Source organism: Tamandua tetradactyla, chromosome 2, assembly GCF_023851605.1.
Source record: "Tamandua tetradactyla isolate mTamTet1 chromosome 2, mTamTet1.pri, whole genome shotgun sequence".
In the NCBI taxonomy this organism is placed as follows: Eukaryota; Metazoa; Chordata; class Mammalia; order Pilosa; family Myrmecophagidae; genus Tamandua; species Tamandua tetradactyla.
The window spans coordinates 134,243,178-134,262,567 of record NC_135328.1 but is presented as its reverse complement, the minus strand read 5'-3'; the positions used below and the strand labels follow the sequence as shown (position 1 = coordinate 134,262,567).

At 37.7% G+C, this 19,390-nt stretch overlaps 1 protein-coding gene and 1 long non-coding RNA gene across 2 annotated transcripts in view; both read left to right on the top strand.

The window, feature by feature from the left end:
• Positions 1-19,390, top strand: part of LOC143673947 (uncharacterized) — a 405,211-nt gene that overhangs the window by 242,878 nt on the left and 142,943 nt on the right. The gene's annotated exons all lie outside the window — the stretch shown is intronic.
• On the top strand, positions 10,462-13,375 carry LOC143662297 (uncharacterized). The gene is made up of 3 exons (XR_013165265.1): positions 10,462-10,548; positions 12,469-12,544; positions 13,231-13,375. It is a non-coding gene; the product is annotated as an uncharacterized LOC143662297 (long non-coding RNA).

Genomic DNA, 19,390 nt, shown 5'->3' with positions numbered 1-19,390 from the left:
CCAAATTGGGCTGGAATCTGAGTACCTTTTCATTTCACCTGAAATGTACTTGGTTTTAACAATATCTCTTTCAGAGGGCATGTGCTCTGATGTCCTAAATGTGGAACAATTTCAGGTGGACAGGGGTCATCTTCGTCAAAATTTGCTGTGTTTTGAGTCTCTGTCTCTGGAAGTGTTAACCTGAGGATGCCTGTGGAACCACTTCTGTCTGTAATAAACTTTCCACCTTAGATGAGGACAAAGGAAACATTCTGATGCAAATTTTCTGCTAGGGCTTGGGGCCTCCCAGTTCATAAGTTAGCAGCGTGTGGATATGGAAACTTTTTCTGATATTTAAACACAAGATTGGATCTCAATAGCTGTTGGGAAGGATGTTTTCTTGTTTTGAGTGATGGGCAGGCCCTGTGGCTGAGTTTCTCCATTTCTGAGTATGGAGAGAACATGCACTCTCTGAGTGTCTGTAACTTCAGCAGTCTTCGCATCCCAGGGAAGGGGGTTTCCTTGCCTCCTGGGAGGCACAGCTGACCCCCTCTGTTTTCTCTCCTTTGGGACAACCTCGCTTTGGTTTCAATGCGGAAGGAGAGGGCAGGGTCAGAGGCTTGTCCAGGCACCTGGCTTTCCCCTCCCTGCCTTGGCCAGGTGCAGCAGCCTGTGGGGTCCACAGGGCCAGCTCTTGGCCAAGACCCAGAGCCCGGGGCATTTTAGTAGACCCAATGGCAAATGCTCTGATGTGGGCCAGTGGGCAGCCAGGGACCTCTCAGGGCCTCTGACCCCTGGGATGTGGGAGGAGCTGCAGACAGGGACATCCCAGGAGGGCCCTTGGATGATGATTCCAGAGCCCCTCACTTCCTCTCAGAGCTGAGGTTGGGTCCCTTCTTAAGCCTGCCTCACTGCCGCCCCTTCCCTGAGGGTGTCCTGCAGGTTAACCTGCCACAAACTTAACGAAATGACCTTCTCCCATGTTCTGTCTTCAGTAAAGAGGTCACAAATCACTCCAGCCAGAGTGAGCTGTGCTTGCAGCTAAAATTGATGGGACTCTTCGATTGTTCTAGACCATGCCTACTAGAGAAATTCCTTCCAGAGACGGGAGTACGCTGATGAAATTTTATCATTCCACTAAATATTTAAAAATATTTCCTATTATTCAAGTCATCCTAATATTGTATTCTAACTTGAGTAATATATTAAAAATATCTCTACCACTACATTGAATATTTGGCTTAATGAAACATGTACCATTTAAGTGAAGTGTTTTATTGAGGGGCCTCTTCCCACACCCTTAACAACTGGGAAGGAAGCTCATGCTACAGGCCCAGCATTCACCATGCATCTTGTCTGCTTTATGTGACAGGATCTGGATGGACAGGCAAAGTCCAGAGATGCGACACTAAAGTCTTGGGAAGCCTGATGTGCTGCACACTCATTGCTTGCTTTCTAAGTGTATTAACTGTGGGATTAAATTAAATAGCAAGAACCCATAATACTATTTTCTTTTTTGTAATATTAATTGTATTTCATAATATTAATCATAACAGCTATATTTACTGTAAAATACTTAATGCATTCAGCGAATATCAGGAAAGGAACAAATATCACCATTGTGCTAGTCAGGGTTCTCTAGAGAAACAGAACCACCAGAGGGCATCTGTAAATATGCAGTTTATAAAGATGTCTCATGCAACCGTGGGGAAAGAAGAGTCCAAAACCCACAGGGCAGGCTGTGAAGTCTGGACGAACTCCACAGGAGAGGCTCGCTGGCTGAGGAAGCAGTGAAAGGGTCTCTCTTCTCCTTAAAAGCCGTCAACTGCTCAGATTATCTCATTGTGGGAGACACTCCTTAGTTGATTGAAGATGTAATCAGTCACAGAGGCAATCAACTGACTGATGACTTCATACACAAGCCTTCTGGTTTATCAATCACCACGAAATATCCTTACAGCAAAGGTCAGGCCAGTGCTTGTCTGACCAGATAACTGGACACATCACCTGGCCAAGCTGACACCAGAACCTACCATCACAACCATTAGTCCCATATTCTAGGGAAAAGCACTGTAAAATTTGGGTATATTTTGGTACACTTCCTTTCAGTCTCTCTCTCCATATATATATATATATATATAAATCACAAAATTGAGACCATTCTTCATATGTGCTTTTGTGTCCTGTTTTGTCATAACTCTGTAGTGCCTTTTACATTATTAATTTTAAAGATTCTGGAAATCTTTTTTTGCATTAAGTTTCTGCTAGGACACGGCAATCTTCTAGTAGGTTATTAGCATTTGTTCCCACTGCTACATTCTCCGTGTGTAGAGCCAAGCTGTGTCTTCTGGCCCCTCCTGCCAGCTACCTGCAGAAAGGTGAATGTCTCTGCTCTCCTGCCCCTTGGCCCTCTGCAAGCCAGGGCTATGGGTGTGTGAGAGCCACTCAGCAACTTTGTGCCACCCAGTACATTTTGGAATCTTCTTGGGGCAACTGGGGCCCCAGGGTTGATGCGAACAGATGAGACACATATACTGTAGCTGATTCTATCCTCAGCTCCATCACCCCGCTAATGGGCTCCCCAGCTGGGAATGAGAACCTTGGTGTCTTTTCCTAAAAAACCAGCAGAAAAGGAAACATTTGACTCAATTTTCTTCTTACTCTTCAGTATCATCCAATGATATATTTCAATAGATATACACATAGAATCCATTTGAGAAACATTTTCTTTTTATGTTGACTGATTTTACCTAAAGCTACACCACCTAAATGAAAAGTAAAGCATTCAGCTCATTAGCTAGATTTGGAGATTTTAAAATAAAATGTATAAAAACTTCAATTTACTTGTGGAATTCACCTGAATCATTTAACAAGATAAAATGAAAATTTCACCCCTTCTTCCAGTGCACTGTCATTGTGTCAGTGTAATTTCCCCTCTTTTGCATCTCCTCCTGAATGTATTTTATTGCCACACTCTTCATGGTTATGAAGAAGTGTTGCCCATCTGGTGTCATTTCTCAGCTTCCAGGAACAACCACAGCCCCGTCAGGCAGGTGTGGGCCTCTGGTCCCAGGTGGGACTGTGCATTGGAAGTTGAGTAAGGGAATTGGATGTCTGTGGTCACCACCTGTGGGGTGAACTCTGCCCTTGTAGGTCAGTCAATCTGGGGATGGCCCAGAGCCCTAAAGTCGGAGATGCTGAGCTCTTTTTGTATAACCTGGTCATTCCCTGGAACTTCAGTCATCTGTGTGACATCTGAGACTCAGAGCTAGAGTTCTGCAGCTATGAAAGTCAACATTGCCTCATAGAGTGTTAAAAAATAAAAAAAGAGATTAGACTTCAACTAGAGACATGGATGAGGTTGATCTGGTAGCAGTAAGGTAAGTCAGACTAAAGGGTAAAGGATTATATTGACTGTATGTTAAAACCTCAACTTTTGTGTGAGAACAAAGGTAGAGATGTTTATTACATGCAAAATTTATATTTTCTGTAGCATGCCATCTAATTTTGTGGAACTTACCACAGGCTATCAAAATGAGCCAGTCAGCTGGCAGCCATAAATGCCAAGCGAGATGGTCACGTACACAAGCTGGAAGGTCGTTGATGCATTCTCAGTGTAAGGGTCAATGAGTCAGTCAAAACATGTCTCTGTCTAGTCCAAATATGGTTTTAACTCCTAACTTGCCTGATGATTGATCTACGATGCCTTACTCAAACATTTCCACGTCTTGCTATGTATAAAACCTGTCTGCTTGTACCTCCTTTGCTTGAATCTGAACAGCACCCTCAAAGCTTTGTGCCCTGATGCACAGCAAAATAAAATGGCTCAAGCCTGACCTCCAGTGTTACATCCTGTTTCAGAGACCACTTGCCTGATGACTGTGCCCCAGCACCAGGGGTTCAGCAATTTAACTTTTATGGGTCTTTTTATTTGAACACCATAATTACATGGCACCTTGAATCGGGAGTGAGATTTTGTTGGTTTGTTCAGGTTACTGTATTACTCTAATATGTACCAGAATAATCTTGGCAGAAGATTAAAAAGTATCTTTTGAAGTACTATGGAAAAAAGTGGAAATATTAAACATCCCCACATGGGGAAGATCTGATATTCGTGCAAGTATTGGGGACTACCAATTTAATAGGCTAAGCCCTCAGTCTTAGGGCTTGCCTTAGGAAATTTATTCTGGCAGAGAAGAAGCTAAGACTACTTATAAATATTCCTCAAAAATCACACCCAGAGAACCTCTTTTGTTGCTCAGATGTGGCCTCTCTCTCTAAGGCACCCAGGCTGATAAACTCACTGCCCTCCCCAACCCCCCTACATGGGACTTGACTCCCAGGAGTGTAAATGTGCGTGGTAACGTGCGACCTGATTCCCAGGGATGAGCCTAGCCCTGACATTGTGGGATTGAGAAAGCCTCCTTTACCCAAAAGGGAAAGAAAGATGAAAGAAAATAAAATTTCAGTGATTGAGAGATTTCAAATAGAGCCTAGATGTCATTCTGGAGGTCATTTTTATGCATTACATAGATATCTTTTCTCAGTTTTCCTGTTTTAGAGTAGCTAGGGCGAAATGCCTGTAACCATTGAACTGTAATTCAGTAATCTTGATTCTTGAAGATGACTGCATAACTATATAGCTTTTATGGTGTGACTGTGTGATTGTGAAAACCTTGTGACTGACACTCCCTTTATCCAGTGTAAGAATAGAAGGGCAAGAAAATAAAGACAGTAAATAAATAAATAAAAGGGGGTGAGAGGGTATGGGAAGTTTTGAGTGTTCTTTTTTACTTTTACTTTATTTTATTTTTATTCTTATTGTTATTGGAGTATGTAAAATGTTCAGAAATCAATTGCAATGATGAATTCACAGCTGTACGATGACATTCTGAACCATTGATTTTATACCATGATTATTATTAAAAATATTACTGTTAGCAATAAATGTTAATGATTTTATTCTTAGGAAAGTTGCATGGAAATATTGTGCTCAAGAGGATGATATGCTCAATGTACTCTCAAACAATTAAAAAAATAGGTAGATGAATAGGTAGACTGGTGGATGAATTGATGGATGAATAGAATGATACAGTAAATATGGCAAAATGTTGAAATTGATAGACAAGAAGCTATGCTGGGGTTCTCTGTATGGGTTTTTAATATTGCTGCAGATGTTCTGTAAATTTGAAATCATTTCAAAATAAAATGTCCAAAGGGTAAAAAAGAATTATAAAGCCTCAAAACACACATATCTCAGAAATTTTGAGGACAGATTTGCTAGTTTTGACAAATATAGAAAGACCCCAAAATGTTACATTGTAGTTATCTTTCATACTACTTTTTAGCTTATTAATTGGCTTTCTAGGTCTTTTAATTTATTCCTCTACTTATTGAGAATCACTAAAATATTTTTAAAAATAGTTTATCTAGTGCCACCAAATATTTTGGAAAAAGTAAAGGTTTCTTTCCCTATTGTCAACTTCAGATTCAGAAATTGTTTTCATTCAATTAGCAACAGACAAATTCCAAGGACTATATTTGAGGTAAACCAGATTGTCAACCTGAAGTCTTTGAAATTTTAGCCAATGGCTATATACCCTGCTGTTCTCAGCATCTTAAAATGTAAGGTTCCTCCTTCATATATCTTATAAGATTAATCCACCACAAAGAATAAGCATCTGGAGATTTTGTGGCATTTCACAATAGTGAGAATAATTTATAGATTTCTAACATGTAAAATTTTCATTTCTTGAGGTAGTACTAACAACTTTGTGAATATAGCTGGGTTTTTTGACTACTTTTTATTTTGATCTTATTTCCTGATGGGTAATGGAAATTTTTCTCTCCTTCCAGAAAAGCCTTTTTCTTTTTAAATGCATTTTAATCCTCTTTTTTTTTTTAACAATCAGCAGTTGCTCTCCTCAGAGTCACTGATGAAGAACATTTCTTTTACATCTGCACCTTATTATGTCATATAATAAAAGTTAAGCCAAGTTCTTGATGAAGAGTAGCCAAAGTTATCTTAAAAACTGAGAACAAGTAATGCTCAGAATGAATGAATTTCTGGAATGGATGTCAAAAACAGCTGCATATATCACTTTGGGACAGCATTCCATTCATTGTGAGAACTTGCATTTTTAGAAAGTGTGCCCCTAAGTTTAATTTGGCATTTTAACCTAGTTACCTCTTTCAGTTATGTGGATACTGCACAGGATTTGAAATTCTAGAGTCCTAATTCTAATTCCTTGTTCTGACAAGGAATCTTGTCAGATCTTGGAGCAGATGACTGCAATTCTCCTCATCTGAGTTTCCTCACATAAAAATGTGCATCAGTTTATCTACTTTATAGAGTTGCTAAGATAATTATTTGAAATGGCATATGTAAATTATCTAGTACAGTGCTGGGAAATGCTAAAACTGATTTTTAACAGTAGAATTAAAGATACACAATGTTTTAAATAAAGAACATAGATACTCAGGGATGTTAGGAGTTTTCTCTGCTCCTTTACAGTTTGATCATATGTATTTAATAGGTTATTTATATAAATTTAAGTATATATAGCACCAAGTTGATTAACATCACCAATGAGCTATCTTATGTCATTATTTGAGAATAGTAGTTATATGCTTTGTGATGAAGAAGACAACTTGCTTCATTTTTCAGTGCTGTTTCAATATGCAAATTCCAAAATAAAATGATTGAATTTCAAGGCCATCATGATAAACTATCAGACAAACATAATAATGTGGTTTTGATAAAAAATAAATAATTGGTGAGATGAGAAGTAATTCTTAATAATAGCTTCATAGATTGACAAGAATAATTAAAATTATAATGGTAATTTACATCATACTTTTCATGAAAAATATTTTCTCTTAAGCACTTGTAACTCATTCTATTAAGATAATAACTATTTCAGCTCTTATTGTGTTCCAGACAGTAAGTGTGGAATAGGCAGAGATTGGGTATAACCAAGAAATTGTGGTTTCATCTTGAATAGTAAAAAATGAGTATTAGTTTAAAAGTTATCATAGGCTTAGTGGCATAAAACAAAGCAAGTTTATTTTCTCAGATGGAAGCTCCAAGCATTAAATCAATATCACTGGATTGAAATAAAGATACTTGGAGTGCTATATTCCCTCCAGAGGCTCTAGAGAAGACTGATTTTTATTTGCCTCCTCTAGCTTCTGCGACTCCTTGGCTTGTGGCCACATCACTCGGATCTCTACCTCTATGATCACATTGGCTTCCTCTCTTCCATAAATCAAATTCTGCTGTGCCTCCCTCTTTTAGGGATACATGTGATCACATTTAGGGCCCATCTAATAATCCAGGATACTGCACCCATCTCAATATCTTCAACAATCACATCTGTAAAGCCCCTTTTTTGCCATATATGATTTCATTCACAGGTTACAAGGATTGGAAAACCAGTATCTTTTCAGAGCATATTATTTAGCCTCTAGTCTGAGCAAAGGACAAAGGAGTTGACCACATAAACAATGGAGGGATTATAATTGACCATGGAATTTAAGCTTTGTTAGAATTCACATAATGAATGGAGTGAGCTATAATGATAGGAGGTGATGGTCAGGCAGTTAATTCAAAAGTAGAAAGTAAGGAGGGTTTGTACTTATTGGTAATTACAAAGTCCAACTCATGGCTGAGGTAGTATAGAGGACAAGATTTTTGGAAGAGAAGTCAAGAAACTAAGAAGCCAATCTGTTAGAAATATTATCTCCGGGTGTATTCAAATTATCAAAAATTAAGAAAGAAGGAGACCAATAATGTAAATAGATAGCACTAGTAGATAGAAGAATAAATAAAAATAGAATAGACATAAATCCTTATTACTCAGTCTTTATGTGATGTGTGCATATGTGTGTATGTTAAATTCCCATGTAAATTCATTTCCTCCCCCAGATAGCTAAATAATGCTACTTAAACTAAAAACTGTTTAAGAAAATTCCAATATCACTGATGGAAATTTTTTCCCCATCTATATTTCATGCATGCCTGTTTTCTTAGGCACAGTACATGCAGCCGAGGACTATTATATGAACATGAGTTTATTCTTTGGGTTAGTGTGTAGTGATGTTCCTGGGAGTCTATTGAGGTGCCTAAAAATGTTTATTTTTCCTATTATTGCAGATAGCTTTTTAAAAAATTCCTTGTGTCTTTTATTTATATTTCCTATCACCCTTCTTGCTGTTTGGCTGTCATCTGTCACTTAATTTTGCTGTTAGTGTGCTTTCAGACTGTTGCATTCCAATTTGTAGTTTATGAGATGTCATAAGTAGGATGACAGAGAGATAAGCTAATTATAATTGTGTTCTAAAAATAAGAAATGTGACTCTGAATGAGGTAGTCTGCTTTCAAATACAGTTTCTAGACTCTAAAGTCCATAAACAGATGAGTTTATCTCATATGGCTATTTTTCATTTTCACGTGTGTTATGGATATCTGCAAATTTATGATTGGATATCTATTCAGATATCACATGTATGGAAACTAATACATCACCATGGAAATTAAAGTACTGTACATCAAAATTTATGGACATTATGCAAAAATAATGTAAGTATACATAAGGATCCTGTGTGGGAACAGATGGCTCACTCAAATTCAGTAATTTTAAGAGAGTTTAATAGAGAACAATTTATAAAGTTGTAGACAGAGTTTTGGAAAAGCAACAAGGGATGGTGATACTTCCATCATGAAATTATTATATGGAGTATTTTAGACTTTCTTATATAGCATATTCAAGTTAATCTTAAAATAAAAAAAATTTATATTCTGCTCTGGACAATATGTTTGTACTTTTCTTAGCTTACTGGCCAGATGTTGTTTTCTAAAATGCAAGTAATTAATGCAAGAATTTATAAACTTCATGAGGACATTCTAGAGTGGTAAATGATATTTTGAAAAAAAAGAGAATGGCATTAATGCCAAATATTTAGAAAATAAATAACAATGAGAACACTCCAACCATCAGATCCAAAAGAGTTTCAAAGGTTTTACTTTTATAAGGAGAAGCAAATAAGGCCAGAAGAACCCTGTGTGGGGAAGTGGGATGAAGGGGATGAAAAAGTGGAGGTGGGTAGAGTAGATCAGGGAAAGTTTTACTCAGATGGCAGCCTGCCCCCAGGAGGGGACCTTGAAGGAGTAATGTATTGAGGCTCAGGCTGCTGGGAGTTCAAAGTTTAGGGAATGAGACATTTAACCAAAGTTTGGTAACAAAAATTTACCGGACTGATCATGGAGACAAATAGGTGAGCTCATCTTTGATGAGACAAAGAATGAATGGGAATTGGAGGGTCTGTGTCTAGCTTTGTTATAGGTGAGAAAATTTTATCTAGTCATATAAGGAAAAGGTGGTTCTTGCCATAATACATTTTCTGGAGCATGATTTTTGGGAGAGATTTCTTAATCATTGCAGTTTTCCAGGAGCACAGGGCTCAGCAGAAAGTCAACAGTGCCGGTCAAAGGCAAAGTAAAATAGAGTTTGAGATAATGAAATTTGAAAATTTCTGGTATTCTCTAACTAGCTACAACCATACATTATTAATAAGACATTGCTAGATTTTTTTTGCCACCTGGGACCATATATTTTTGCAATTAAAAAATGCTTTAACATATACAAAGAAAAGCTAGAAATGGCTTACATGCATGTGTACTTGTGACCATTTAAAAAAATCTATCGTGAATATTATTAAATACAATATAAACTGTTTTGCTAAGCCAGTAAACTTAAAGTGTGCTGTTTTGAAATATATCCTTACATGTCTGACAAATTAAAATGACTATAATTCCATTTCTATTGATTATTATTATTACAGCTTTTGTTTTCAATTACTGTGCTAGTTTGCCAGATACTGGGCTAAGTATGTATCCTTTCTTTAAGGCAAGAATTATTGTTATCCACTCTGTATATGTGTAATAATACAAATGAGCAGAGGAAGATCCTTAACTTACCCAAATTCAACAGCTGGAAAGTATAATACTGAGATTTAGATTAGGTGGTCTAATTTTAAAGCCTTGCTTTCACTATAAACTATGTTGCCTCTCATAGATAATATGTGTATGTGGTTTGAAAGGATTATGGACCCTAGAAAAGCCATATTTTAATCAAAATCCCATTTTATAATGGCAGAATAATCCTTATTCAATACTGTATGTTTGAATGTATAATTAGATAATTTAACTGGAGATGTATCCCAATCAAGAGTGGTTGTTAAATGGATTAGGAGAGGTGTGTCACCACGCATTTGGGTGGGTCTTGATTAGTTTCTGAAGTCCTATAACAGAGGAAACATTTTGGAGAATGAGAGATTCAGGAAAGCAGAAAATGACTTAGCACGAGATGCAGAGTCCATGAGCCAGCGACCTTGGGGATGAAGGAAGGAAATGCTTTCCTGGGGAACTTCATGAAACAGGAAAAACTAACAGATGACACTGTGCTCATCATATGCCTTCCAGCAGAGGGAGAAACCATAACTGTGCTCACCATGTGCCTTCTTGGATGAGAGAGAAACCCTGAACTTCATTGGCCTTCTTGAACCAAGGTATGTTCCCCGATGCCTTTTATTAGACATTTCTATAGACTTGCTTTAATTGGGACATTTTCTTGGCCTTAGAACTGTAAACTAGGAAAATCATTAAATTCCTCTTTTTAAAAGCCATTCTGTTTCTGGTATTTGCATTCTGGCAGCTAGCAACTAGAACAATGTCCCTTATGGTAAAAGATCTTATGGAGGTTAGAGATTTTTGATAAGCACTCACGGAAAAAACATATTTTGATAACCATGGATAGCAGGAGTAAATCTAATGACCTGGCCTAGTCCACAGTTCCAATTCTTCAATCAATAAATACCACTGGGGCAACAAACAAGGAAAGGGGAAGTCTGAAAGGCTCAAGGAACTGCTATTTTCCTCAATTTAGTAATGATGAATTTATACTTTCTGAATGGAATCTAAACCATTAATTTGTGCAAGTAACTTACTCTTAATGGTGCAAAGTTTATTTTTGAAAACCTAGATTAGGAAATGGAGTGAGGGATGGAAATTCCAAGATAAGATTGCTGTGCTTACCTCAAAGTCTCTGCCTTATGAGGTATACAGTTGAATTTTCTTTAGAATGGAATAGAGATAGCAGAAGTAAAATTCTTTATTGCCAACAATCAAACTGGTTGACAATGATAAACTACTGGAGAAAGTGTCTTGTGGCTCTTTCCTCTGGCAACATGATCAACTTTTGGATAAACGCTATTGAAGACAGAAGTCTTTTTCTAGGGCTTCTCTAGAAATGAAACTCTGTTTCTGATTTTGCTTCTCTGCCCTTTTAGCTCCATTCCATATACTATCTTAGAGACTGAAGAGATTCAGTAGGATTTTCCCCTAAATACTGACAAAAGAAATAAACACTTAGGAGACTTCACATTCCTATAGATTCTCTTTCAGATCAGTGCGATTGGTAAATTTGGGGGATATGGGAAAGATCTCTGCTCTTTCAGTAAATCATCTGGCTGTTATTCATAATTTTAAAAGTTTGATAAGAAATTAGTAAGCAGCCACTCAGGTCCCAACTGAATTCTCAATCAATCTGAGCAGCTATATCATTTTCTAGATTTATATTATCTTGGCTTCATGGATTTTATTACAAATACCTAGAAGAAACTACATACATTTTGTTCTTGGCTAGAACATTCTTGACTGTGCTAACTGTGTGTTGTAAAGAATGGTAGGCTGGATTTCTAGGGGTTAGGGTAGGCTGGATTTCTAGGGGTTAGGGTATTACTATGTCCTTACTGTATGTGGGGCACCCCTTCTCTTTGGCTTCAGGGAACCTATTGGGAAACTGAATTGGGGGCATATGATACCACACTCACAGGAAAAGTAGTACATATATATTATCCATAGTACACTTGTTTCTTAATGCTGAGTTCCACAGAAATTTAGGTACTCCAGCAGGATCATTATTATTATCTCCTTTTAACAAATTAGGAAATCAAGATTTATTAGGGTGAAGATGGCCCATCACTGGTGGAAGTTTATCTAGGCAGTGGCAGAGTTGATGCAGGAATGCAAATCTATCTGTGCCTCTTCTGGTTCACTGTCCCAAGGTCCCCAGACAGAGGCATTTGTGACGATTCTTTTGCCATGGCAGCAGATTTCTTTGAACTTCCTCTAGGCAGGGGACATAGGAAATTTGCAGATCCCACTCAGTCAGGGGAGTGTACATACCCAGATTCAACACCAAAGGGCCAAAATTGGAGCCACAGAATCTATCACACAGTCTTCTTCAGCCTTTTCCCCTTATCTCCTCTTCTCCATCCTGTTTTTGGATTTCTTGGTCTGATTTGAAATGCCTCCCTTTCCCCACTCAATTCATGTGTGCTCACCAAAGGAGTTCTCAGTTTCTACATGGTACCCATCATTCATCATTTTCTAACTTTCCTTTTCTTTCATTGCCATCCATTGTGGAGACCTCTGAAGTCAGCTAAGCCACCAATGCTGTCAGTGATCCCAGTGAGGTCTGTGCAGAGGATACCGATGCTGGAGGTGGGTGATGACAGCAGCATGGGAGGGGGTTCTCTTAAGGCTGCTGAGGCCTCTAGTGCTGTCTGATTTGCTGGAGAAGCTACCTGTTCAAGGCCCTTAAGTCAAAGTTAAGGTCCTCAAACTATGTGGAGAATGAAATACACTGGAAAGGTTAAGGATGATCCATTTTACAACAAGGCATGCAGACTCATTACAGAACTAAACCCATTTCAAATGATATGATGAACCATATTGTTCATATTTCTAATTTTATTATCTATAAGGATAGTGGCCTTTTACTATATATTGGTACAATGATGTGTCAATATATCTCAAAAGCCTATTTGAAAAAAAAAGGCCTATTTGATATGACTGAGTACAGCAAATGCTTGGGAACTGAAATGGAAATCTCTTTATTTTTTTGTAATTATCAAAGTGACACTGGTATGAATGATCTCATGAGCTCACTTATACAGCAATTGCTACCATTTCTTTAAATGGTACTTTATATAACATTGAAGCTCAATTCTACCAGGCTTGTTGAGAAATTTTATCTCAGTGTTTTTATAGGGCTCTATATATATCACCCCTGACTGCCAACTAAGAAGGCCCTAAGGCTACTGTAGGAACTTACGTGGTAGTCAAATAAAATATCTCTTGTCTTTGGCTCTTTAAAGCTATTGCTGCTATTCTCCTTCTTGCTTCAGTGGGTTCCAGCTCGCACAGAGGAGAGCCAGAAAGAAGGTGGTCTTCATTTCACTGAAATCAAGGAAAGACCTACATACCTTCTTGAAATGTGGTGAAGAGAATGCAGAGTAAAAGCACAGATGCCCTTAATTCTTTCTTAGTGATGCAAACAAAATACAAAATATCATAAGTATTTCTGCTATTGAAATAATGTGTGTAACTGAACGTGGAATGAGATCTTTTCCTGTGGACTTCGGTTGAATTTCAATTGGCATTCCAGTTGAATGGAGGAGCTAGATGTACCCTTGCAGGCTTTGCTAAGTTGGACCACATGGTTCCAGGGCACATTATCTCCAGTAGTCAATAGGACTCGAGGACTTGAAATTCACTTTCTGAAGGGAATTTGTAAAAGTTCGAGGTAAAGTGTCATTCAACACTCAACACATCACCTCTGACTGCCAACTAGGAGAGCCAATTGGATAAACAGGGCTTGCAAAAAGGGAAGACTGCCCTTGTATTCCCTCATTGGATGCCTGGGGGCTGCAGAACTTTCTAGGCCCTGCCTGTTCCACTAGACAAATAAGTACTTGGGAGAGCTTGACCTGTCTCCTTGGAGATTAGGGGCCTGGGGACAGTCATCTTCCCCTTTACTGGAAAGATTGAAAGTAGCCTATGGTGGTGGGAGAAGTGGGGGAAACTAGCGACAGCCTGTATACCCACTGTTTGTTCAGATGAGGGTGTGAGTTTCCTGGGGGTCAGATGGTCTAGCATAAGCTTGAAATTAAGATTCAGTATTATGTGCTGCCTTGACATCTGGTAGATTAGGGGGCTTCACATGGGCTGAACCACAAGTTCGCTCATTATTTCACACCCATAGATGTGATCTTCTAGCCAAACAGCCCTCATTATCATAGGGACCATGCCCAGTGCATGCTTATCCCTGAGCAGCAGGCCTCAGTTCCCTGCCAACTCATGGGATATTCAAATAAGCCAATCGCACCCTCCCATGGGAATTGGGGTCATATCCTCCTCTTACTACAAAGCTTATCTCCCACAGTCTGCTTGTTCACTCTGCTGCCAAGTGTAACCCCTGTGTTTCCCTGCATGATGTGTGGTGTCTTTCACCCCCAGGCAGTGATTATATGTGACTAATAAACTGCTGTTGAGCTCATCTTTCCAGTGTTGGATGCTGTGGGGTTTAGCCATCCTCAGAAACTGAGAGTAGGAACCCCTTCCTTGCCAATGGTAAACAGGAGGTAATTGAAAAAGTGGATTTTATAGAAGAGAGCCAGGCATGAATAGAGCAATTATAAAGTGTTTTTGAAACTTTTATTTTAAACTTATCAAAAGTTGCAAGCATGATTTCTGTAATTCTATGTTCCCTTCATTGAAATACCTAAATTGGTAATATTTTATCACTTTTGCTTTATCATCTTGCTTGGTGTTTTTTTTTTTCCAACCCTTATATTTTATTGAGAAATATGCCCACAGCTTGATTGTTTTTTACTTTACCACTTCTCCTCTCTCTTTTCTCTGTGCATATAATTCTTTTTAGCAACCATTTGAGAGTAAATGAAATAATAATTACCTCTTATTATTTCAGTGTTTATTTTATATGTTCGAGGACATTCACTTACATGTCCACAACAGAATGATCAAAATCAGGACATTTCACTTTGATAAATGACAATTATTAATGACAAACTTTATTCTGATTTCACTGGTTAATGATCATATAATTTATTCAAACCGAGACACTTTTGAAAATGAAAGTGTTGCTATTAATGATTACTCTGGCACAACAAGTTATAAACTGGGGTTATCCTAAGCAAACCAGGATGGGTGGCATTTCTGGGCTCAAATGTCCTGTTAAAGAGCTCATCCAAGAGAGATGCTGCCTGCTGCAATCAGGGAACAATAGCAGAAGGACTGGAGGTGCACACTGAGAGCAAGAGCTGAGGGGTGGGGTGGCTCACAGGAGCAACCAAAGAGTGCAGGGTGGTGGTCCTTGCAAGAGTCTGAAGATGGCAGTGGTGCATTCAGAGTGAAAAAGCGGTTCATATGCTAGCCAATGGAGAGCTGCAGAGGATACCAGCAGAGGAGAAATGCTTTAGCCCTTTGGTTCTCAGCCTTCTTTCCCTTATCCTGACATGGAGGATAGATAAGTAGCTCAAGGAGTGGAACAAAACAGGTGGGAGGAGGAGAATAAAAGAACAGAATGATCCCCCTTCTTTGTTGTTTCTATTCCCCAAGCCTGGGATCAGAATTATGCCAGGAGGAAGGAAAAGCTTCATTAGGTTAGGAGATTAAAGTTTGGAATGATATTGGAATGAACCTTTTAAAAGCTGAAAATAAAACCATTTAAATACTGAAAGTAATGGGGGAAACAATGAGATCTGCCCTAAATTTCATCAAGGGCTGGGGAAGAAAACCCCACAGGACATGTTTGAAAGAAATGATAGGAGAAAAATAAAACTGCTGCCTGCTTATTATAACTTTTCAAATCCAGTGTGTTCAATAAACTGACAACATATACTAAAAAAAAATTCAAACATTGCCTAAGTAAAATAGACCTAAAAGTTATCAACACTTTTTCTTCTCTCTCCTCGGCCCATTGGAAGGTATTCTTTATATTTGTAATATTCATGGGTTTTTGTCAAATTTTATCCTTTTAAATATACCTTCTGTTCTAAAGTTGCTTTGCTTACTTTATGATATACTGTGGACAACTTGCACTATATAAGGTTCTATCTCATTGGATGAAATTTTTCTGATTCCTAGTCATAATATACAATTCATTCTACAATTTCTTTAATATAAATTCCTAGAAGTAAGCTTGCCTCCAAAGTGCAGACTTAGAGATTTTGTGATACACATTCTCATATTACTTTGTCTAAAGTTTGTTTCAATGTACAGCCATGCTAACAGTGAAAAAGAGCACCTCTTTCCCCACGTGGTTGCAAAATATAAAGTAAATTTTACATGTATGAAGGACCTAGCTATTCACAAAAGGGCACACTTCAGTTTTGCATCCAGTGATCAGAATCAGAAATGAGACAATATGACAGAGTGCAGGGTAGAATCATGGTTTTTATTTTTTGCCAAGAGCACTTCAAATGTCAAACCTGAAAATTAATGGGAGAAGCAAAATAATAATAATGATAACTTCCCTAAAGCCCTGCCAATGTTGACTATATTCACAGATTTCAAAATTTGATAGCTGGATCTGAAATTGTTTTCTGCAATAATTCAATTTTGTTTCTGACTGATCATAAAGGATCATTGCATTGCAGAACCACTTCCACTGTTGACTGGTTATTTTCAGTGACATCTGTGTGAGTGGGATGTTAGTAGTTCTGCAAAAACTGCATTAGGACGGTGCTTTATTTGATGCTCTTCCAATTCTCTGTTTTTCTTTTTCTTTTAAGTTGCCTCTCTAAAGACTGAAAAAGCAGTAATGGCAATAAGATTGGGCAGCAAAACTGCAGGCCTTTGTGTGGTTCAGCACACAAGAGCATTTCAACTATGAATTAAAACTCCCATCTGCTGTCCTTGTAATGCTGAGAGGTCAAGTAACTTCTTTAATCCTTATGAAACTATATGGTCCGTAATAGGTATGTCTCTTGCCTACTCTTGAGCAGCAGCCATGCTTAAGTTCCCATGGAGCTTGGACCTAATGGAGAAGAATCGCGACGCAGGTAGCTGTGGAAGACTGATAAAGACGGGGCCTGCTGCCTCCATGAACAGCTCCCACTTTGCCTCATCTGTAGCTGTAAAAGAATTAAACTGTGCAGTTTTGGAGTTACTTTAACTCTATCCATTTAGGCCATCTTAAATAGTATCTTTTTTTTTTAATGAAATAGTGCTTTATTAGAGGGTGAATGCCTCTCAGAAAGAGAGTAATAACTATTTCCTCTCAGGCCATGTATTTCCAAAAGCTGCATTGTTGGAGCATGTTGGTTTGAAAGAAGGTGCCCACAATTATGGGAAAGATGAGTAAGTTTTTTAAAAGTTCAGGGTTTCTGTGGCAGAAAACGCAGAACATGAGTTCTTAGTTATGTATCATGTTGTAATGCTATTAGTCTGGGGTGAAATTCTAGACGTTGCCAACCCATGGCCAATGGTAATCTGGCCTGTAGGTGTTCCATTTGTCCAACACAAGGGTTTTAAGAACATTGAATGGTAGCCAGCATTTAAAAATCCAGATTTCAGGTTTCTCTTGTAAAACTGGAAAATCTGATAATACTAGGTTGGCTTTACTACCCAGTAACAATTCTTGGAGGAGAATATCACTGTCCCTTCATGATGAAATATGAACTTCACTCATTTATATTATCTGCTTACTTTCTGTAGGCCCTTAAATTTGCAACATACAGACCTTTCATTTTTTGAGAGGATAGAAAACAAGAGGCACAGTGAGGACAGCTTGAGTTTCTTAAGGGAGATAGAAGTTACTTAGGATGGATTTTTCTCAACACTTGGCACTTGCATCACATAGAACTTTCAGTCAATGTTGTTTAGCCCTAGGCTATATATTAGAGCAGTACTAATGTCATTGAGCAGTGATTTCTCTGAGTACTGAGAATAACAATTCTTATTTGATCATCCTATTAAAATTAACACAAAACCTAACAAAAGCTCATTATTCCCATCAAGTTTTTAATCATTACCTGACAAAAGAAGCTGAAGTCATCCAAAAATATAATTTCTGCTCTCCCTTTTGAACAATAACGTGTTCAAGTTTTCTGTTATTATAATTTCCTTTGAACACACAGTTCTGTTTTTAGTTAGTGCTTTATAAAGAAATGCAAACTCTTCCTTCCAATCTAAACCTTTGTAAAGGATGTAAATACAAAATGTTTAATGCTTTGAAACAGTTTTGATATATTTCTCCTTTAAATTAGGATCATAACAGCTAAAAAATGCCATAGTCATTTAATCAAAGGGTAAATATTTTAGTGACTGCAAATGAAAGGGAAATTTTTAACAAATGTTACCTGAGAACGATTATGCTAATTGAAATTGTTGCATAAGAATAGCGAAGGCAATTCTCTGTATGGAGAAGGAAAGCTGATTTAATTCGATCTTATTAAGGACAGGTCTATTGTCAATGAGCTTTTATTACAAACCAGAAGTGAATTTTAACTTTGTTTCTTACACAGAAACCTTAATTTTTCCTCTCTTTCATTTTATGTAGTTATCAATCACTTTATCATCAGCGTATTTTAGAAGTTAAATTTAAATCATGTGGAATTACATATATTGAATTTTATTTTGCATGTGCTTATGTTGTAATATTGGAAATATGTTCACTCCTATGTGAGAAAAATCACCAGAGAACTGATTAAAACATTTTTTATAAAGAAATTGTTTATATGAGGTCCGGCTGAGAAAAATCCTGTATAGATTCTATCTTCTGGTAAGCAGTACCCACTACAAGAATATCAAAACCGTCATAAAATAATATTGTGCCTGGAGAGGGTGCAGTGCATGCCTATAAGTCAGTTCTTAACTGAATATCTCTGAAAGCGTATTTTCATATAGTATATTTAATGATCATAATGACTATCTGATATGTCAATTACTTTTAAATGGTTTTAACTAGATATTCTATTGTAATACCATTAAATTTAAAAACCTGATCAAACACAGAATTTATTTAATGTTTCTTCACATTATTTAATGTAATCCTTGAGAAGTATTTACCTCTGTTCTAGGAATTTGAAATTTCTTTTCCATTTTAGAATGGGAACAAGCCAACCTATACTTAAAATCTTGCTTTAGTGATCCTTGTTTACTCAGGAAGGAAAGCAAAGGAAATTCATGACTCTCCATGGGAAATGAATTCCCCATCATTTGAATGGTGAATTCCTGTGGTATTAAAGCATCATAAATGTATAGCAATTACTGAACCTGTGGAGTAACAATTTTTTCAACTTAAAGCAAATATCTAACAAAGAAAAAGGCTGCCAAGGTAATTTTCTTAGGCAAATCCTTATTTCATGTGGAACAGAGGATAGAATAGGAACAGGAGGCTGCAGATGGCATGCTGGGATGCTCTGCCCAGCCCTGGACTTCTTCCACTCTAAGAACCTTTGTCAAGGGCTGGTTCCTCTGCTAGCTGGATGTCAGTATGAAGTTACCTCCAAACTCTCAGAGGCCACAGGGAAAGGAAAAGTA